This window comes from Melozone crissalis, unplaced genomic scaffold (assembly GCF_028551555.1).
Source record: "Melozone crissalis strain CALT ecotype California unplaced genomic scaffold, PUWL_Pcris_2 ptg000245l_1, whole genome shotgun sequence".
Taxonomy (NCBI): domain Eukaryota; kingdom Metazoa; phylum Chordata; class Aves; order Passeriformes; family Passerellidae; genus Melozone; species Melozone crissalis.
The window spans coordinates 398,559-421,673 of record NW_026536004.1 but is presented as its reverse complement, the minus strand read 5'-3'; the positions used below and the strand labels follow the sequence as shown (position 1 = coordinate 421,673).

Sequence of the window (23,115 nt, the reverse complement as noted above, 5' to 3'; positions counted from 1 at the left end):
AGAGCACCGTACCTTCGTCTTTAGCCTCTCTTCTCGTCTACATCTTAGCAAAAAGCTTTTCCACTCTGTCTGGCAAGGAGAAACTGTGCCAGCACAGAAAACATCTCCCATCGTCTTCTAGAGGCTGCACGGAGGTCTGCCGAGTGTTTTGCAAGAAGAGAAAGAAAGTTGTCCAAAACAGCTTGCAATCGAATGTTCATGTGAATAGAAAAGGCAGGAGAGTGGTCAGGTACTGTTTTCTCTCAGTTGGCAAGCTGCGCACACAATCGCAGTGTTGTACAGCTTGTTTCATCACCTTTGCGAAGTTGCCGCTCTCTCCGGCTCCTGGAGACGAAGAAGCTGCTTCTTCGCGCAAAGACGATTCTGCCGCTCACAGTGCTCTGCGGTGTGCGCCTTCTGCCGAAAGAGGTCCGGGAGCGGTGCTTAGCTCTGCAGAGCACCGTACCTTCGTCTTTAGCCTCTCTTCTCGTCTACATCTTAGCAAAAAGCTTTTCCACTCTGTCTGGAAAGGAGAAACTGTGCCAGCACAGAAAACATCTCCCATCGTGTTCTAGAGGCTGCACGGAGGTCTGCCGAGTGTTTTGCAAGAAGAGAAAGAAAGTTGTCCAAAACAGCTTGCAATCGAATGTTCATGTGAATAGAAAAGGCAGGAGAGTAGTCAGGTACTGTTTTCTCTCAGTTGGCAAACTGCGCACACAATCGCAGTGTTGTACAGCTTGTTTCATCACCTTTGCCAAGTTGCCGCTCTCTCCGGCTCCCGGAGACGAAGAAGCTGCTTCTTCGCGCAAAGACGATTCTGCCGCTCACAGTGCTCTGCGGTGTGCGCCTTCTGCCGAAAGACGCCCGGGAGCGGTGCTTAGCTCTGCAGAGCACCGTACCTTCGTCTTTAGCCTCTCTTCTCGTCTACATCTTAGCAAAAAGCTTTTCCACTCTGTCTGGCAAGGAGAAACTGTGCCAGCACAGAAAACATCTCCCATCGTGTTCTAGAGGCTCCACGGAGGTCTGCCGAGTATTTTGCAAGAAGAGAAAGAAAGTTGTCCAAAACAGCTTGCAATCGAATGTTCATGTGAATAGAAAAGGCAGGAGAGTGGTCAGGTACTGTTTTCTCTCAGTTGGCAAGCTGCGCACACAATCGCAGTGTTGTACAGCTTGTTTCATCACCTTTGCGAAGTTGCCGCTCTCTCCGGCTCCCGGAGACGAAGAATCTGCTTCTTCGCGCAAAGACGATTCTGCCGCTCACAGTGCTCTGCGGTGTGCGCCTTCTGCCGAAAGAGGCCCGGGAGCGGTGCTTAGCTCTGCAGAGCACCGTACCTTCGTCTTTAGCCTCTCTTCTCGTCTACATCTTAGCAAAAAGCTTTTCCACTCTGTCTGGCAAGGAGAAACTGTGCCAGCACAGAAAACATCTCCCATCGTGTTCTAGAGGCTGCACGGAGGTCTGCCGAGTGTTTTGCAACAAGAGAAAGAAAGTTGTCCAAAACAGCTTGCAATCGAATGTTCATGTGAATAGAAAAGGCAGGAGAGTGGTCAGGTACTGTTTTCTCTCAGTTGGCAAGCGGCGCACACAATCGCAGTGTTGTACAGCTTGTTGCATCACCTTTGCGAAGTCGCCGCTCTCTCCGGCTCCCGGAGACGAAGAAGCTGCTTCTTCGCGCAAAGACGATTCTGCCGCTCACTGTGCTCTGCAGTGTGTGTCTTCTGCCGAAAGAGGCCCGTGAGCTGTGCTTAGCTCTGCAGAGCACCATACCTGCTTCTTTAGCCTCTCTTCTCGTCTACATCTTAGCAAAAAGCTTTTCCACTCTGTCTGGCAAGGAGAAACTGTGCCAGCACAAAAAACATCTCCCATCGTGTTCTAGAGGCTGCACGGAGGTCTGCCGAGTGTTTTGCAAGAAGAGAAAGAAAGTTGTCCAAAACAGCTTGCAATCGAATGTTCATGTGATTACAAAAGGCAGGAGAGTGGTCAGGTACTGTTTTCTCTCAGTTGGCAAGCTGCGCACACAATCGCAGTGTTGTACAGCTTGTTTCATCACCTTTGCGAAGTTGCCGCTCTCTCCAGCTCCCGGAGGCCAAGAAGCGGCTTCTTCGCGCAAAGACGATTCTGCCGCTCACAGTGCTCTGCGGTGTGCGGCTTCTGCCGAAAGAGGCCCGGGAGGTTCCTGATGGCACGTTGCTGGGGACATTTTGAACCTTCAAAGCAGCCTGACTTTCCAGTGCTGGCAGCTGGCGTCTGGGAGGTATCCTGTGCAATGCAGAATTTCAGATGACAGACAGCTGGCCCCTCTGGACCAGAGGCTCCTGAACACTAGTGCAGTCCCTCTTCCCAGGTAAGCAAAACTCAGCAGCCAAGGTTCCTAGTTTCAGATGGCTGGAGGTGCTTTGCAGTCTCAAACAAGATAAACTAGGCACAGGTGGCAGCTTAGTGCTGGGAGGGATCCTGAGCAATGCAGAATTTGAGCAGACAGCCGGCCACTAAGGGTCTCTGCGCCCTGGACACAAATGCCGCCCATTACCCCAGGTCAGTGTAACTCACCAGCTCCCGTTCCTGATGGCACATTGCTGAGGACATTTCAGACCCTCAGACAAGCCTGACTTTGTGGTGGTGGCAGCGTGGGTCCGGGAGGCATCCTGCGCAATGCAGAATTTCAGCAGACAGCCGGTCACTAAGGGCCCATGAGTCTTCGACGCCAATGCTTCCCTTTACACAAGGAAGTGTAACTCACCAGCTCCGGTTCCTGATGGCAGATTGCTGGGGACATTTCGGAGCCTCAAACCAGCCAGACTCTGCGGCAGTGACAGCTTGGGTCCGGGAGGCATCCTGCGCAATGCACAATTTGAGGAGGCAGCCGGCCACAAAGGGCCCCTGGACTCTCCACAGAAATGCTTCCCATTTACACAGGTAAGCGTAACCCACCAGCTCAGGTTCCTGATGGCAGGTGGCTGGAGTCACTTGGGACTCTCAAACCTGCCTGACTTTACAGAGGTGGAAGCTTGGGTCTCAGAGGTATCCTACACAATGCAGAATTTCAGCAGGCAGACGGCCAGCCCCTCTTGGCCACAGGCTCCTGAAAACTAAGGCTGACCCTTTCTCCAGTTAAGCAAAACTCAGCAGCCCAGGTTCCTGGTGGCATATTGCTTGAGGGGCTTGGGACGCTCAAACAAGCTCAACTCAGCACAGGAAGCAGCTTGGGGCTGGGAGTCATCCTGCGCAGTGAAGAATTTCATGAGCCAGGCGTTCACTAAGGGCCCCAGGACCCTGGACACCAATGCCGCCCATTACACAGGGAAGTGTAACTCACCAGCTCAGGTTCCTGATGGCAGATTGACAGGGCCATTTGGGACCTAAAATCCAGCCTGACTCTGCGGTGGTGGTAGCTTAGGTCCGGGGGGCATCCTACGCAATGGAGAATTTCAGCAGGTAGCCGGCCACAAAGGGCCCCTGACCTCTGAACAGAAGTGCTGCCCTTTACACAGGTAAGGGTAACTCACCAGCTCAGGTTCGTGATGGAAGATTGCTGGGGCCATTTGGGACCCTGAAACCAGACGGATCCTGCGGTGGTGGCAGCTTGGGTCCAGAAGGCCTCCTGCGCAATGCAGAGTTTCAGCAGGCAGCCTGCCACTAAGGGCCCCTGATTCCTGGACACCAACGCCGCCCTTTACACAGGGAAGTGTAACTCACCAGCTCAGGTTCCTGATGGCAGATTGCGGCACACATTGGGGGCCCTCAAAGTAGGCTGACCCTGCAGTGCTGGCAGCTGGCGTCTGGGAGGCATCCTGCGCAATGGACAATTTCAGCAGGCAGCCTGCCACTAAGGGCCCCTGATTCCTGGACACCAACGCCGCCCTTTACACAGGGAAGTGTAACTCACCAGCTCAGGTTCTTGATGGAACATGGCTGGGGCCACTTGGCACCCTCAAACCAGCTAGACACTGCGGTGGTGGCAGCTGGGTTCCGGGAGGCATCCTGTGCAATGCGGAATATGAGGAGCCAGCCGGCCACTAAGGGCCCCCGGGCACTGGACGCAAATGCCCCCCATTGCCCCAGGTAAGTGTAACTCACCAGCTCAGGTTCCTGATGGCACGTTGCTGGGGACATTTTGAACCTTCAAAGCAGCCTGACTTTCCAGTGCTGGCAGCTGGCGTCTGGGAGGCATCCTGTGCAATGCAGAATTTCAGATGACAGACAGCTGGCCCCTCTGGACCAGAGGCTCCTGAACACTAGTGCAGTCCCTCTTCCCAGGTAAGCAAAACTCAGCAGCCAAGGTTCCTAGTTTCAGATGGCTGGAGGTGCTTTGCAGTCTCAAACAAGATCAACTGGGCACAGGTGGCAGCTTGGTGCTGGGAGGGATCCTGAGCCATGCAGAATTTGAGCAGACAGCCGGCCACTAAGGGCCTCTGCGCCCTGGACACTAATGCCGCCCATTACCCCAGGTAAGTGTAACTCACCAGCTCCGGTTCCTGATGGCAGATTGCTGGGGACATTTCGGAGCCTCAAACCAGCCAGACCCTGCGGCGGTGACAGCTTGGGTCCGGGAGGCATCCTGCGCAATGCACAATTTGAGGAGGCAGCCGGCCACAAAGGGCCCCTGGGCTCTCAACAGAAATGCTGCCCTTTACACAGGTAAGCGTAACCCACCAGCTCAGGTTCCTGATGGCAGGTGGCTGGAGTCACTTGGGACTCTCAAACCTGCCTGACTTTACAGAGGTGGAAGCTTGGGTCTCAGAGGCATCCTGCACAATGCGGAATTTCAGGAGGCAGACGGCCAGCCCCTCTTGGCCACAGGCTCCTGAAAACTAAGGCTGACCCTTTCTCCAGTTAAGCAAAACTCAGCAGCCCAGGTTCCTGGTGGCATATTGCTTGAGGGGCTTGGGACGCTCAAACAAGCTCAACTCAGCACAGGAAGCAGCTTGGGGCTGGGAGTCATCCTGCGCAGTGAAGAATTTCATGAGCCAGGCGTTCACTAAGGGCCCCAGGACCCTGGACACCAATGCCGCCCATTACACAGGGAAGTGTAACTCACCTGCTCAGGTTCCTGATGGCAGATTGACAGGGCCATTTGGGACCTAAAATCCAGCCTGACTCTGCGGTGGTGGCAGCTTGGGTCCGGGGGGCATCCTACGCAATGGAGAATTTCAGCAGGCAGCCGGCCACAAAGGGCCCCTGACCTCTGAACAGAAGTGCTGCCCTTTACACAGGTAAGGGTAACTCACCAGCTTAGGTTGGGATGGAAAATTGCTGGGGCCATTTGGGATCCTGAAACCAGACGGATCCTGCGGTGGTGGCAGCTGGGGTCTGGGAGGCATCCTGCGCTATGCAGCCTTTCAGCAGGCAGCCTGCCACTAAGGGCCCCTGATTCCTGGACACCAACGCCGCCCTTTACACAGGGAAGTGTAACTCACCAGCTCCGGTTCCTGATGGCACATTGCTGGGGACATTTTGAACCCTCAAAGCAGCCTGACTCTGCGGCGGTGACAGCTTGGGTCCGGGAGGCATCCTGCGCAATGCACAATTTGAGGAGGCAGCCGGCCACTAAGGGCCCCTGGGCTCTCAACAGAAATGCTGCCCTTTACACAGGGAAGTGTAACTCACCAGTTCAGGTTCCTGATGGCAGGTGGCTGGAGTCACTTGGGACTCTCAAACCTGCCTGACTTTACAGAGGTGGCAGCTTGGGTCTCAGAGGTATCCTGCACAATGCAGAATTTCAGGAGGCAGACGGCCAGCCCCTCTTGGCCAGAGGCTCCTGAAAACTAAGGCTGACCCTTTCTCCAGTTAAGCAAAACTCAGCAGCCCAGGTTCCTGGTGGCATATTGCTTGAGGTGCTTGGGACTCTCAAACAAGCTCAGCTCAGCACAGGAAGCAGCTTGGGGCTGGGAGTCATCCTGCACAGTGAAGAGTTTCATGAGCCAGGCGTTCACTAAGGGCCCCAGGACCCTGGATACCAATGCCGCCCATTACGCAGAGAAGTGTAACTCACCTGCTCAGGTTCCTGATGGCAGATTGACAGGGCCATTTGGGACCTAAAATCCAGCCTGACTCTGCGGTGGTGGCAGCTTAGGTCCGGGGGGCATCCTACGCAATGGAGAATTTCAGCAGGCAGCCGGCCACAAAGGGCCCCTGACCTCTGAACAGAAGTGCTGCCCTTTACACAGGTAAGGGTAACTCACCAGCTCAGGTTCGTGATGGAAGATTGCTGGGGCCATTTGGGATCCTGAAACCAGACAGATCCTCCGGTGGTGGCAGCTTGGGTCTGGGAGGGATCCTGCACAATGCACAGTTTCAGCAGGTGGCTGCCACTAAGGGCCCCTGATTCCTGGACACCAACGCCGCCCTTTACACAGGGAAGTGTAACTCACCAGCTCAGGTTCTTGATGGAACATTGCTGGGGCCACTTGGCACCCTCAAACCAGCCAGACACTGCGGTGGTGGCAGCTGGGTTCCGGGAGGCATCCTGTGCAATGCAGAATATGAGGAGCCAGCCGGCCACTAAGGGCCCCCGGGCACTGGACGCAAATGCCCCCCATTGCCCCAGGTAAGTGTAACTCACCAGCTCAGGTTCCTGATGGCACGTTGCTGGGGACATTTTGAACCTTCAAAGCAGCCTGACTTTCCAGTGCTGGCAGCTGGCGTCTGGGAGGCATCCTGTGCAATGCAGAATTTCAGATGACAGACAGCTGGCCCCTCTGTCCTTTCTTTCTTCCTTTCAGTTCCTTTCCTTATTTTCTTTTTTTTCTTTTCTTTCTTTCTTTCCCTCTATATCTAATCTTGGTTTTCCTTTCTAGCTTTGGAATAAAAAAAGCACCAGTAGTAGCTTTCAGGCTACCTGGGAGTAAAAAAACCTCCAAAACGAAAATGCTTTAAAGAAAACTATTTATTCCCTGGGAGCCTGAAATTTTCTATACTGCTGCACGTGACATAGAGCTTTTATTCCTTCTTATAGAGAGTTGATATTATATACTTACTTTATACAGCGCCCCCTGCCGTCTGCCCCGGAGCACTGCAGGCACAGCGATCCCTGCCGTCTGCACAGGCGCACTGCAGGCAGAGGGCTGCGGCGTTGTTCGGTTCTGTTTAATGAAACTCGGCTGAATTCGGCTTGGTTCGGCTCTTGGTCTAAACTCGTTTCAGTTCGGCTCTTCGGCCGAACTCGGCACGGTTCGGCTAAATTCGGTCATATTCAGCACATTGTCTAAATGCGGCCAGTGTCGCCCACATTCGGCTATCGGTTCCAGTCGGCTATCATCGGCTCTTGGTGTAAACTCGGCTGTTTTCGGCCACACTCGTCTATTTTCGGCCGCACTGGGCTCTTCGGGTAAACTCGGCTGTTTCCGGCCACCCTCGGCTCTTCGGGTAAACTCGGCTCTTTTCGGCCACCCTCGGCTCTTCGGGTAAACTCGGCTCTTTTCGGCCACACTCGGCTCTTCGGCTCTTCGGAACAATTCGGCCCGGCTCGGCTCCCTCAGGGCGCGAAAGCGGCCGTCAGAGGACCCCGGCACAGCGAGGCGTTTAACCCACATGCCTGGCACAAACCCGCCAAAATACGCCCGCCCGCGGCGCCGCTGAGCCCGCGGCCCGTATCGGGTACACTTGAAATGCCACAGAAAATACCACCGGGGCCGCGCCGGCGTCGGTATTCCATGCAGGCAGTCCACTTAGACCAACCCCGGTCCTCCACTTCCCCGCCCTTTTCGCCGCCATGATGAGAAGGTCAATTAAAAGTCCGCGACATCCGCGATGCGCCACTCCCAAGGTGGCGGCTTCTCGGTGCAGGGCTGCAGTACCGCGCTCTGCCCACAAGGCGGCAGCACTGCCGCACGCCCCAGCCGGGGGCGCAGCGCGCCTCGGGGCTGCGGGCAGGGAAGGCGGCGAAAAAGAACAGGGGCGGCCCCCGCCGAAAACTGCTCTGAAATAAATGCCCCAAAACAACCGCGAAGAGGAAAAATAAACTTCTGCCTCTAATCTAATAGGATAAAAAAAAACAAAACAAAACCACAACAATTTCTTAAAAAAAAGAAAATTAAAAATTTAAAAAAAGGTTTTTTTCCTTTTAATATTCACATTTCTATCAATAATGTATATTGATGTATACTGTCCATTTATACATTTGTTTTTATGAATACATTTCTATTCCATATTGCATATATCCCTAAAACTTAAATTTATTTGTATATTTTTATACATATTTTTACATAGTAAGTATATATTTCTGTTCGGATTTTTACTTCTGTAACACTTACAGTACTCAAAACCCCTGCCTCTACCCCATACATGGCAAATAAAACCCCCTTTCATTTCAACTGTATTAAAAATCTTAAAAAAAATATTTTTCAAATTTGTATTTAAAATGTTTACTGATGTATGATCGATTTTGCATTTCTATTTAGCGATTTAGTTATAATTTATATTCTATGTTACATGTGTTCCTATTACTTATATTTTTTATATACTTTTATTCATATGTTTATATATTTATTATATCTTTCTGTGTTAGGATTTTTACATCTGCAACACTTACATTATTTAAAATAAAACCCCTGCCTCTACCCACATTAAAGCCAAAAAGAACCCCAGTCTTCTCAACTGTATTTAAATATTTTTTAAAACTCTATTTTTCAGGTTCATATTCACATTTACATTTAAAATGTATACTAACGTATACTCTTATTTGTATTCTCCATTACATCTCTTCCTATTATTTCTATTTGCTAATATTTTGTGTTTATATATATATTTAGATCTTGATTGTATATCTCAATATTTAGAAATATATAACAATAATATCTACATTCATATTATTTAAAATAAAAACCCTGCCTCAAACCCAATAATAAAAAAGACCCCAACCCTTTCATTTAAACAATATTTAAATAGGTTTTATCCTTATGTCTGATTTTTATATTCATATTTGTATTTATCATGTATATTAATGTCTATTGCTTACTTATACATTTATCCTTATCAATGTCAAGTTATAAACAAATTTATATTCTATATTACATCTGATGCGAGTAGTTATTTATGAATTTTTATACATATTTTTATACATTGATTATATATTTCTGCGTCAAGATTTTTACTTCTGTAACACTTACAATATTCAAAAAAACCCCCCTGCCTCTACTTAAATAAAAGCCAAAACATTCCCTTTTTTTTAAGCTATATTTACATATTTTTATATTTATATTCCCATTTATAATTTATATTGCCATATAATATTATTTATATTCTATACTACAACTCTTCATATTACTTCCATATATTTATATATAAATTTGTATTAATACTTTAGCAATTTCTCTTTATATATTTATTATATATTTCTATCTTAAGATCCACATTTCTATATTACTTACATTATTTCAAATAAAACTCCTGCCTCTAACCAAATAAAAACCAAGGACACCCCTTTATGTGAACCAGATTTAAAATGTAGCAGGTAAATTTATTTTTCAAAATTATAATGATATTTATATAGATATTTTTATTTATTATATTCATAGATATTATATATATTAGAGAGAATACCTTCTAATATAATAGATATGTATTTTCTGTATTATATTTTTTTTACTTATATATACAAATACAAATCTCTATAAATATTTAATTTAAATAAATATATTTGTATATCTGAATTGATATTTTATTTCTATCATTTATTTAAAAACCCCAGCCTACAACCTAATAACACCCCCCCATTTATTTTAACTCTATTTAAATGTTTTTATATTTATAATCTATATTTATATATCTTTGTGTATATATATATATAACAGACTATCATTAATCTATATGATAATATATTACAATTATATACCACGCATTATAGTTTTATGTATGTATCTGTTATCTATATTTATGTCTACCACTCTAATGTTATATTTATTTTTAAATGTATATTTATTTCTATTTTCATCTCTATATTAAACCATACAAGTTCATTAACCTCACGCACCAGAACCACAACAATACCGTACCTTTGTCAGCACCGGCACGCAGCACACGCTCGTCCCATCACAGCACATCAAAACAAAACCCATTGCTATTACTAACGGAACAAACGTCCCACAACGTCATTGAACCCTAATAAAAACTCAAATAAACCTAACTGTCAATAAATATTAAACCCCACTATAAAGTAGCCCAAAACCTCCGCACATTCTCATCATAAACTTCCTCCTAAACCAGTATCTCAAAAACCCCAAAAAACTCAAATACACCTTGAAAATGACACAACTGCTAATAAAAACAAACACCCAGTAAAAATTAAATCAAACCAACTCACTAGACTCAAAACTGTACAACTGACCCTAAACATTACTAAAAAAAGTCCCCAAAGCTCTACCTTTATGCTAATGCACAAATAATAACCTATCATCTAGAAAAGTTATTTGAAAAAATTAAAAAAAATAATTAAAACCATGAAAATCAAAAACCTAAACTATTAAAATACTAAAAAATATCACTACCTAAATTAAAAAACGTATTGCCTATAAAAACCCACCATATAAATGCCCCTGTCCCAAAAAATAAAAAAAAAAACAACTATCGAACCAGAAAGAAATCAGAACTTAGGAACACTAAAACCATAGCGTTCAAGAAGTCACACCACATCCCTTATCATACACCAACTACAAACAACAGAAAACAAAACAATGAATTCTTAAAAACCACCTTAAAACCACTACATTGAAAAACATTTCAAAAATTAAAATCTGCATTTAACAAAAGCCATCTCATAAATTCACACCCAAAACTCCAGCAGCCCAGCTGGCCCTACCAAAGCTCTATGTTTATACATACAGCAAACAAAACCAAAATCCCAGTAATACCCATCAGAAATCTATGAAACAATCCTATTGAAATTAATGCTGCCTCAAATACAAACCAACCCATCCAGAAAGTCAGCTTCACTCAAAAAACAATTTACACAGAGTTAATAATACCAAGAAATAAAACAACACACCATATACCACCAATGAATATAATAGTCAAGTAAAAAAAAAAAACACTACATTTTTTTCTTTTTATTTCTTAAACTAACTTCTTTTATTAGCTAGAACAAAAGATTTTGCCAGGACTGTAACAACAACAACAACCTCTTTTTCTTCTTCTCCTTCTGAAATGTCCCTTCTCACTCCCAAATTCCTTTCAACTCCTGAGTTTACATCCAAGCTGTCGTGGTTTGACCGGAAATGGGACATCTGGGATATTTTGTTTTGCTGTGATTACCAATGGGTAATTGGAATTTAAGATGGGCACTTAGTTTGACCAGTGGGACATTTGGATCCGCCTCTTGAGACTACGAACTCAAGGGGTTAAAAGCAGGGCTCTTGGCCTTCGGAGCCCTCTTGGGATTTCCGGCGTGAAGAAGTCTCTCCCCCGGCCCAGTTTCTGGCTGGGCTGGGGGAGGGGAGAGCCACGTGGGCCATCTACGGTAGGCCCGGGTTCGGAGGAAGGGTGGCAGACCCTTGAGCGACCAGTTTATTCCCCCCCCAGAGAATGCAGCCCGTGCTCGAACTGTATATCTTGAAACTTGATATCATGTGCCGGCAGGCAGCACGGCTGGGAGGAGAAAGGGGGGGGGGGGCAGCGGGCAGTCCGGCCGCCTGGGAGACCTTTTAACCCTTTGGGGAATGAAGGCTTCGCAGAACATTGCCTTTCCTGGGAAAGGGACAGGAGTGGAAGATGAAGGAAGAAAATTAGGCCAGTAAGGAGGGTCTGGCAAAGGGAGAAGAGAGATGTTGAAGGAATGGAGGAAGATGGAGTGGCAGTTTTTGCTGGACTCTTTTTTGTTGTATTTCCATGGACTGTTTCCTGGTGAGGCAGAGGCTGTATTGCAGGGGGAAGCGGAGGCTCGGCGTCAAGAGAGTTTGGTTTTGAGACCCCTCGGCCCCAGGGGGTATAGAAGACATGGGGGGGACAGAGGTCCCAGGATTGTGACTGTACTCTGCTTGGAACGAGACGAGGCATTCTTAAAAGGCCCTGAAGGCAGGCCCCTGCCCCATCCCATGCCAGGTGGTGAGAGCACCTCGGCATGGAAAGGAGATGTCACGAGGTAGCAAGATACCGGGCGGATTGCTGATTGTGACAAGAAGTCCGTGGCACAAGGAAGGACTCCGTCTATCCCTTATGAGCTGAAGATTTGATTTTTTTTTCCAAAGGGTGGTGCCAGACCGAGTGTGGATAATTTTTTGGGAAATGTAAATGTGTTTGGGAATTTGGTGGGAGGAGGATAAGGAAGTGTTTCTGTGTAGTTCTCATTCTCCTTGTTTTTTTCCCTGTGTGTGTGTAGGTTAGTAATTGTGTGTGTAGTTTAGTAATTGTGTGTGTAGTTTAGTTAATAAACTTCTCTTTATGTTTAAGTTGGAGCCTGCTTTGCTTATTTCCTGGCCACATCTCACAGCAGATATCAGGTAAAAGGTATATTTATGGGGGCCTTGGCTTTGCCAGGCCTTAAACCATAACACAAGCAAAAAGCAAAATTCGTGCACTCGTGCGTTCGCTGCTCCCGTCAGATTCTCTCTTCCCCTCCACATCTTCTCACACTTTCAGTCTTCACGCTGTCCCGCCGTGATGAGTCTGACAGAAGAATTGGCACAAGCTAACAGAGCATTTCCCTCCCTCCCTCCCGCTGCTTTCCTCAGCGCATTTCAATCCATCCCAGGCCTGCAACGATGCACCCTCACCCCAAAGCTCACAGCAAGCGTGCAGCAGCTCAGGCTCACTTGCCTCCAGGGCTCTGTGCCTTGGATAGCCGAGGAAACTTCTGATGAGCCTCCGTTCCAATCAACTGGAATGCAAACTCACCTCCATCTCAGAGCCTCAGTGACCTCGGCCAGCCCCTTCCTCACTTCCCTGGGTCACAATGACTTCCAGGCACAAGGATGCCAAGCAGGTTCTTGTCTTTTCTCTTGAGTGCCAACAGGTCAAATATGTAGGCTTTGACATAACTAATTACCCTCTCTTTGAACTCTCCCAAGGACACTTTTAAAGAAAAGACACAAGATTGCTGCTACAGCCATGTGGGATCGGGAGGAAAGCAGCAAGGATCCCAGGCCAGCGGCGCGGCCGGGCAGCGTCACGTCCCTGCCGCCCTGTGACAGGGCGCACGGCTGCAGGGCCCCAGAGCCTGCAGGCCCTGGAGCTGCCACACGGATGGACCCGGTTCCCTCCCCGGGTGCCCAGAGGGAAACCTGAGGGCAGGTGTCCACCCCGAGGGTGCACCCAGAGCCCCGGGCACGGATGGAGTCACTGGCCGCTCTCTGGGGACGAGACCCTCCCTGCAGGTGACGCTGCCTTGTCCTCTCCCTCCCTGTGGCACAGGCACCTCCAGGCTCCATGACCAGCCTCCTTCCGTCAGCATCCAGGTGTGGTGTCGGAGCCAGAGGGGTCGAGGCTTTCCAGAACCATAGCATCCTTTAGGCTGCAAAAGCCTGCTAAGGCCATTGAGCCCAGCTGCTGCCCCAGCACTGCCAAGCCCCCACCCAAATCAGGTCCCTAAACACCACATCTTGCCATGCTTCAAATGTCTCCAGCAATGAGGACTGCCCTGGGCAGCCCGCTCCTATGCCTGACCACCCTTTCAGTGAACAAATTGGTCCTCAAAGCCAATCTGAGCCTTCCCTGCTGCAACTTGAGGCCATTTCCTTTTGTCACGGCACTTCTTACCGGGGAGATCTCGGCACTTCAACCTTACCTGCTCCTTCCCTAGGAGCTCTCTGGTTTGCCTGCATGAGAGGAGAAACACTCCCAGCACAGGAACGGCAGCTCAGCAGGTCCCACACCGAGGCAGGGGAGTAGCTGTCCTCACCACAGCTCCCGTGTCAGCTCTCACAGAGCGGCTCTGCTCTGCCTCCCGGGGGCAGATCTCTGCTCAGCGCTTCAGAATTGCCTGTTTGGAGGAGGGGGAAAAAACAGCTTAGCCAAGATTTTTATCCAGACTTATCTGATGTCTTTGCCTGCTTTGCCTCTTCCTGACTTCTTCCTGCTAAGAAAACAGCTGCCTTTGGACTTCTAGGGGCAACTGCCACGTAATGCTTGAAAAGGAACTACAGAAAAGTGCCTCATTTTTCAAGACTCAGCCAAGAAGACAGACAACTGCACCTTCTCCATCCCCACTGCCTGCAGAGCTGCCAGGCACCAGGCCAGCTCTGCTCCTGCTTCCAGTTGTTCCCAACTCTGCTGCAAGAACTGAAGGCTGCTTTGGCATTCCATGGCTCCGCTCCTCCCAAAAAAGATCTTTCAGTGCCGTTCTCCCTCCACGGGAAGGGCCCTTTTGTCTCACACGCTCGGTGACACGAGGCTGCGCCAAGCTGCAGCAGCCTCTGCTCCAGCTGGGAAGGGCTTTCTTCTTCCTCTGGCACCTGCCTGGCACAGGTTGCTCACACATGCTGGGGCTGCCCCATCCCTGGAAGTGTTCCAAGGCCCATTGGTGCTCTGGGATCAGGCTCAGAGCAACCTGGTCCATGGAACCATGTCCTTGCCCACGGCACCAGGCTTGGAACGAGGTGATCTTTAGAGCCCCTTCCAACCTGAATTATTCCATGATTCCATGAACTCAAAAAACTCGGGGAATAAATCTGTAAAGTCACTAAATACATAAAAGCATATCCCCATCAGCATAATTTTGAATGAAAAGTATATCTACAAACAGGGAGAAATATTCTATGTATTTGCTCTTGCTACCTTTCAGGTGTAATTTCAGCTATCTCTTCCAGTTTTAAAATATTCTCTTTTGAAATAATAAGCCGTGTTCAAATTTTAGCATTTTTACACTATTGCAGAAGCAAAAATTGCTGACAATCAGGCCGTGTCATTCTCTATGGAGCAGAGCCATCGTGACAGCATTCCTGGGACAGAAATTTTACAGGATGTCACTCCACAGAGAGCACCAAATTCCATATCAGTTGGCAGTTCTGCTCCTCCACATCAGAAAGCTAAACTAGGACAAGACAGCCTCGGGATTCACGAATGGCAAGGCAATAAGAGACACGCCTTAATAATATCATTACAATTTCCACAGATCTGCCACCTGATCTGCGACAGCACAGCACCCTGGCCCAGAGGAAGGTGAGCCTGCCCAGGACAGGGGTGGAACTAGGTCGTTTTCAACATCTCTTCCACCCCAAACCATTCTGCGGTGTGATGACACAGGAGAGTTGTAAGGGAGAAGAAGGATGAATTCCTTTGGAAGGATCATTGTTTGCCTCTCTAGTAGCAGGCTTTACTGGCAGGATTGTTTTGCTCTTGCACTGACCTTGGCTGAAGGTGCTTCACCCTGCAGAGAGCGGTGACAGCCTGCTGCACACGCTGTTCTTGGGCAGAGCGCACGGAGCCAGAGGGCAAAGAGCCCCCAGCAGGTCCGTGACAGGAGCGGATGCTCCTCCCCACCTTTGGAAATATCCATTAGGGATTTTTCCAGCAGATGGCAACAGCAGACCGGCGTGGACTGCAAGGGCAGACTCTGCGGGCTGCCTGAAACCTGGCTGGGCTCCACCCAAAGCACCTCTCGGGTCTACTCCTCCCGCTCCTGGCATTGAGCCTGGCTGGCAGCCCAGGGCATGGTTACTGGAATACAGAATGAATCAGTGCTGCAGGAAACTGCACAACAAGCTCTGCAGCTCTTGCTGTGTGTGCAGGCCTTAAAACACACCTGGTGCATTTGGAACAGATGAAAATTATGGCTCCCCCTGAATAAACATGATTTCTCTCCTAGATATCATTTTGAAAAATAATACTTCAAGGGGTGATCAGAATGGGAGCACAGACAAACACCAAGAATAAAAACTACAGCGTTTGATGCTTTATCAAAAGGTGTGCCTGCCCTACCGTGTCGGGAAGCTGGACTGCTGGACCCAACTTTGCAGCACATTCTTGTCATTGCTTCTGAGCCACCTTCACCAGCTGCTCTCGTGGCATTTGCCGTGCCATTTGCAAATTACAATACGAGCGAACCTGGAAGGCAAAACACAAGATAAATTTACAGCTGGACAGTCAAATCTTTTTCTCCAAAATGCAATCAATGTACAGCTTTCCCCTTAAGCTGAAGTACAGGCCAAATTCATAGAATCACTCGGGTGAGAGAAGCCCTTCAGGCAGTGAAAACGAGCATTTAGGTGTGGTATGAAGCTTGGGGAGCCCTGAAGAGGCCGTAAAAGTCGACTGATATTCTTTGGAAATTACAAATAAAAAATGGGAGGAATGAATTTACAATGAACCCAGTGCGGAAACGCCGCAAGGGACAGCTTGCAGGGGAGATGCCTGAAAGCCAAAGCTGTGCTTCAGTGGCATCTGAGGTGGCAATTTTGCAGAGTGCCTGTACACAAGTTTCTTTTCACTGCGAGCAGTGAGCAGCGGCTCAGAAGACCTGGCTGTAAAAAACACAGGTTATTGTCCCCAAGCACATGCCAGTGGTCTGGAAAAGGGTGACACTCGTTGACATGACTGTTGTGATTGCTCAAGGGGAGAGCTCCTCAGTCCTCCTCACTTCACTGATGCTCCCCATTGGGGCGCAGGTGAATGGCACCACTGGGCTGTGCTTCACCTCCCTGGGTATATTCTGTGCAGGGAACTGCAATGCCATTGCAACTTTTCTGCTCTCACGTCATTCTTCCAGAAAAAAAACCAGTACCTTGAAGGGGAAAGTGCCCTGTCCCTGTCCCACTTCCTTTGTCACTTGTGCTAACCCACAGCACACACTCCCTGCACATGTTATCTGAATGTTAACTCTGTTTACAAGTGCTGTGAATAAACCCCAATCCAACTGAGAAAGTTCCTCTTTGCTCACATTTCAATACAAGGCTGGAACTATCACCTTGCAAAGAACTTTCCTCTACCACTGCTAGATGCAAAACCAAAAAGTAAACCTAGGAATGCCTGCCACACTCCAGCACACAAAGCTGCTGCTGCTGCTTTTAATGGCTTAGCCTGAGGGCTTTGCTGCTCTTCCTTTGCTCTGCTAATGGGAAGGACTGGGAGACCTCTTTGAACTAGCTACACATACCAAAGACCGAATAAACAAGTATTCTTCATCCCATTTCTCTTAAGAGTTTGTCCTGACAGATGCCTTCTCCCTCCTGAGGTGTGGATTATAGTTTGTGTTTCCCTTTTTTTCCCCCTTTAGCCCTGGAAGCATTTCACACCCTGCTGGGCAATGCCCAGAAGTAATCAGACTGACTGAACACGGGAAACGCAGACAAAAGAAAAGGCTGGAAGCTACTGTTCTTCTCCCAGCTGGCACCGCCAGCTCCTGAGGGCTCAGCCACGACAGCCCACGTTTGTGACAGTACCTGTACGCTCTGGGTGTGTGCAGCCCTTGCGTCGTGCGGCAGCCTGGAGCTGCAGGCTCAGATATCCACCGCGAGCTCCTGGATCTTCCAGGACAAAGCCAGCTCTCCCTGCTGCTCCCGTGTTGCGCTGCCTGTGGAGCAGGGAGGGAAGGAGAGGCACACAGGTTAGCACAGTGGCAGTGCACGAGCTGCCAGGCGTCACCCATCTGACCCGCACCAAAGAGGAAATCTTAATTTTCAGAACTTCCCATCATGCCACACAAGACACTGAAGCCGTCCAAATCTGGAAGGGATAGCCTGGCATGATGCCTCCCCCAGGTCATATCTTACATCAAGAGTTCTTTTTCTCCTGCACAAGGCTCTATATCCTACTTGGACAGATATACAAATATCTATAGAAACTACAGATATTCAATAAGCCATCTTAAATCATAACAGCCAGGCCTCTGTACGACCGTGCTTAACTCCTGCTCAGCTCACGCCATCTCCCCGTTCCTCAGGCATCAGAAACCACTGAAACTCCCGTGTTTTCCTGGGGGCTGCCTGCCTGCTGCCCTCCTCTCACCAACGGGGCCACCTGCCAGGCTCCCCAGGGCACAGCAGCCTCCAAGGGGAGCATTCGTCTGTTTGAGAGGTGATGGAAAGCCTGGGGAAAAAAAAAGCTCAGCGATACTGTGGCTCTGAAGGTGCAAGAACCATTACCCTGGAGACGTGCAGCTCACCTGGTTCATGCTGGGCAAGTTCTCTGCTCGCTTCACCTGAGCGTTCAGCTGGAGAGATCCATTTCCACGCGCTGGGCTGGCTCCATCTCCGTCCCTGCTGCGAGAAGGTGTTCAGGGGGATGCCGCTGCCCGCTCAGCAGACGCTTCACACACTCTGCCAGCAGCAGGGGCAGCCTTTGAGGCCACACCAGCCTGGCACAGAGTCACTGAGCCATTCTGACTGTGTTAACAGCACCACGGATGAACCCCCATACCCTCGGGCCTTCATTCTCCGGCACCCCGAGCCCCGCGGCTGCGCGGCAAAGAAGGAAAGCGGGCACCGGAAGAGAGGAGCGAGAGCAGGGCATGACAAAGGGCGGCGAGGGAGGGCGGGCTGTGCAGGAAAGCGGGACGGGAAGGGAAAGCCCGGGAGGGGGGTAGAGGGAGGGTGGACAGAGGAGGCAGAAACGGGGAAGAGAAAGGGAGTAGCGGGGAAGGGGCTGGACAGGAAGGAGCCGGGCTTGTGGGGGGAGAGGGAATGGGGGAAAGGGAGCGAGAGAAGGCGAATACGGGGAGAAGGAAGGAGGGCGAGAGAGAGGGACAGGCGGGGAAGCCTCACAGAGCCCCGGCTGCACCCCGAGCCCGGCCCGGCGCCTCGCCCTGCCCGGGAGGCTGCGCTCGGGGGAGCTCGGCTCGCTCCGGAGTCACTCGGCTCCAGTCGGCTCTTCGGCTAAACTCGGCTATTGTCGGCTAAACTCGGCTATTGTCGGCTAAACTCGGCTATTGACGGCCGCATTCGGCTCCATTCGTCCCTCCGGCTCGCTTCGGCCGAACTCGGAGCCGCTCTCTGCGCGTTCGGCTGAGGTCGGCTCGGCTCGCCTCCCCGAGGGCGGGCAAGCGGCGCCGCCTCACGTTAAACTCGCCCGGCTCGGGGCTCTCCTGCTGCCGCGTCACGCGGGCGGCCCGGCCTTCGTACCGACACGACCGGGAGCGCGGGGTGGCACAGGAGCTCATTGGGCTGTGCTAATTAGCACTCGCGCTAATTAGCGCGCACGAGAGCGGCGGGCTCGGTTCGGCCGAGCTCGGCTCCGTTCAGGCAGCCTCGCAAGCCTGGCCTCGGTTCGCTCGAGCCCGTCAGGTTCGGCCGGTCTCGCCTTGGTTCGGCTGAGCTCGTTCCATTCGGCTGAAGGCGGCGTCGTTCAGTCGTGTTCTTATAAATACCTTTCTTTATTGACTGTATATTTCTATATTTAGATTGCTACTTCTATGATTCCAAATAAAACCCCTGTCTCTAACCAAATAAACACAAAAAAAGCCTTCTTTTGAACGATATTGAAATATTTTTATACTTTTGTATAATTATATTCACATTTATATTTATAGTTTCTTTTGATGCATTATATTCATAATTATATATAATATATATAAAATTCTAGGAAAGTATCTAAGTTATTATTTATATTAGGTATCACATCTACTGCTACAACTAATTTTTTCTTATAGGTTTAAATTTTATATATATCTGTATATATTTATATTTCTATACTTAGATTTCTCCCTTTATATTATTTGTAGTTATAATTTTTACAATCAAAACACTGCCTATTGACAAATGAAAAAACCCACTTTGTTTAACTATTTTTAAAAATATTTTCATGCTTAAATTGTCATATTTATATTTATAATTTGTTCAGTATTACATGAGAACATACCTGCTCCTGCACTGCAGCGGGGCTCCCGCTCCTGGGGACCTTGGGGTGCCCATACGGCATCAGAGCCCCGCGTCTTCATCCCCTTCTCCTCTATTTAGAAACTACACTGGAACCTTTTCCTGGGAACAAAGACGTTACCTAAATCCTCTCCCCGTGTCCCAGACAGATGGATATTCAGTTATTAGTTGGCTGGGCAGCAGTTTCTTAAATAGAATGATAAACAGGATGCGAACATTTTAGCTACAAGCAAATAGGCAAATCTGAACAAGGTACTGGTGGCCAACACCAACCACCAAAGTGATTTTGAAGCCATTTTTTAAACAATAAAATAATGATACCACAAAAATTAAGCAAAAAGCTAACTACTGGCTAAGAAAGAAGGAAAAATTAACTTTTGACAGCAACAACGTTCCAACCAGACAGGCTTTTTCCTCATGTCATACCTTGTAAGCAAAAAGTAGCACACGTGAGCCCCTCACACTCCCGGGAGGCCGGCACAGCGTGCACTGAGTCTGCAACAAATTCTGCTCACTGAGGGTCTGCAAACAAAGGTTCAACTGATGAATTGAACTGATTTTAAAGAGAGGTTTTCGAAGCACTGAAGCACAAAAAAGAACAAGCAGAAACAATTCTTAAAAAAAACCTGCAAGTTTCGTTTAGCATATATGCGACTGATTTCCACCCTGTGGCTTCTCACTTGGATTCGTCTGCAGGTTCAGGAAGATGACAATGCACACTCTGCCTTCCCTGAGCCCCCCACAGCAGCGGAGCGCTGCTCCGTGCGCTCAGATCATCAGGAACTGGATTACACGTGCCCGGATGGACCGGAACTGCTCTGCTGCAGATTCAGGAGACGATGGCAGAGAGGGGCTGGCCGAGGCGTCGTCCCAGTTCCGTTCCTGTGTGACGAGGAGCGGTTTGTTCCCAGCAGCTGCAACAATCCCCAGCTCGCTTCCATGGTGAGTGCCGATGGCACACAAATGGCAGCCCGAGGAAATCGTGTTCTGGGCTCTAAGTGGTTGGGACGGGGTCCGATTTTTTGTTTTGTATCTGTATGATGATTAGTACAACAGGGCCCTGACCGATGACGTGGCAGCACAGAATTAAAAACTCCTCAATAGGATTACATCGGCTTCTAGGAAAAGACAAAAGCCTAGGACCCTTCTGAAATCTACTTTTAATCCAGAGCACACGGATTGTCACCATGCTGCACCTTCCAGCTTTTCAAAGCAGCTTACTTCTGAAGACCAGGAAACACTGATTTCTACAGAAACAATGGGCAACCCCCAGGCTAATCTAAGCACTACTGTTTAATAGGGGACCTGCCAGCGTGCCAGTCCAGCCTAAAGTGTGCTTTACTTCAGTCTAACATCCCCACAAAATTCTTCTCACGTCTCCCAACCCTGAAATCTTATTTTCCCCTATAGCTTCTCATCATTAGCAATTTCCAAGTAACATGTTTTTTTTACAGCATTCAAAAATGTCATGCTGGACTGTGCTAGAGAGTAATCTGCAAATATAAGCTTAGCAAAGTTTGAATTGACTTGTCCAGAGAAAAAACCTACAAGCGAACACCTACACCTGCCTACAAAGAGCTAACAAGCCCCTGGCAGCTGCCAGCATCAAAGCACATTGGATGTTTCTAATACAGGGTAAGGATAACAATATCACCTTTTGTTCTCTCCAGCTTGTTTTCCCTGCAGTCATATTTTGCTTCTTATGATTTTTTTAGTCTCCGTATCTTCGTGGACAGCACCGAGCCTGAAGACAAGGATACGAGAGTCTTTCCCTGCCGTACGGAGAGAACCAGGAAAACAGTTAAAAAGAGAACAGGGTAGTTTGAAATTCATACTTGCAATGAGAAGCAGCGCCTAACCAACAGAACAAAAGTAAACAAAGCATGATAGCTCCCTGGGGACAGAAGACTTACAAACTCTCCAGAATTTACAATTCTAGCGAGCATCCCCTTCAGGACGGCAGCCAAGTGTCCCGTGAGGTGGTGCTACACCAAAGAACAATCTGAGAGGTTCCAAAGAGCGAAATGCACGATATTTTGCAAAGACATAAAATCTTGCAAAATAACAAAAATACAATGGATGTAAACTACAGGGCAAGAGTACAAGTGTTCACTTTAAGAGCTGGAACCATCCAGGTGAGCACCTGATAACTGGATTCTCACCAGAGTTTGAACCCTTCAGGTCACCGAAGAGTTTTCCCCAGAAATTTCACAGACTGAGTTTTGATAGAAGTACAGTTGCCACATCCTCAGAAACGTCACCCATTCTCCAGGTGTGTGGAGGGAACTGCAAATGGCTCTCACGTAGTTTGAGCTACTTCTGTAAGGTCTCAGGGTGAATTTCACCAGATGCAACCAAACAGGGCAACTCCCTGTGGGACAGAAGGAACCCAAAGCTTGGGTAAGCAGAGCTGCAGCAAATACTGAGGAAACAAACATAACAGTGTAAAAAATAATAAACCATCCTTTTTTTTTCTCTTGTTTTTGTTTTTTTCTTATTCAGATCAGCATAGCAATTAAAGAGAAAGTGAAAAACTCACCATTACTGAACATTTCATCATCTGCAGGCTGAGCATCCTTAGCATAGAGGACTCCAAAGTTAAAATTCACCGATCCCTGCGAAATAAAACCAAATATTGTATGATAAACAGTCAGACAGCAAACATAAAAATTTGTTTCCTCTAAGGACTTTCAGGTATGTATGTATCTTTGCATACATCCTACACATTAGAACATACACTTTATACCATCACCTAATACATAATCACTTACCTTTAAATTTTGATAGTATAGCATGAATTTTTAACTTAAATTGGTGATCTATTATTATTAAGTTGGTGCTTAAAGTTATTTCTGCTGTCACGTTCAAAAAAACATTAATTTTTTTTACTGTAATGACCAATTGATTTCAAAGTCATCACAAGCCCATCAAAATACAAAGCTCTGTTCACTGGACAGGTCTGTGAGCTAGAAGTAGTTAGGCTTCTACTTCCCTCTTGTTCTTCCAGAACCAATAAATCCTGTCAACAAAACCAGGATCTTTAGCCCACTGCTGTGAAAGATTCTACAAGGATGATGGTTTGATTTGTGTTTAGAAGTTTTGATTTGAAATGGCCAGTTCAATGGATAAAGACTGTTTAACTAGTATTACATTACTGTTATTATTATTTCTATTATTATTTTTATTATTACTACTACTATTATTATCACCTGTTACTGGAAGAAACAGACCAGTAGTACCTATACTTAATTACTTTTATTTCCAGAAAATAATAAAGAAAAAAGAACCAAACCAAAAAAAGTCACTTCCTACCTTTTCTATCAAGGGATGAAAAATTTCTCTTGGGCTCTCCTCCAATTTACTGTTAAATGGAATGTTCTGTGGAACTGCCATTTCTTTCCC

The 23,115-nt window shown here is 48.0% G+C and overlaps 1 long non-coding RNA gene across 1 annotated transcript; it reads right to left on the bottom strand.

Annotated features, from left to right (window-relative positions):
* Positions 1 to 12,477: 12,477 nt before the first annotated feature.
* Positions 12,478 to 22,111, bottom strand: LOC128949504 (uncharacterized). The gene is made up of 3 exons (XR_008484210.1): positions 21,876 to 22,111; positions 21,368 to 21,485; positions 12,478 to 12,574 (listed from the first exon to the last, which is right to left on the bottom strand). It is a non-coding gene; the product is annotated as an uncharacterized LOC128949504 (long non-coding RNA).
* Positions 22,112 to 23,115: the final 1,004 nt, after the last annotated feature.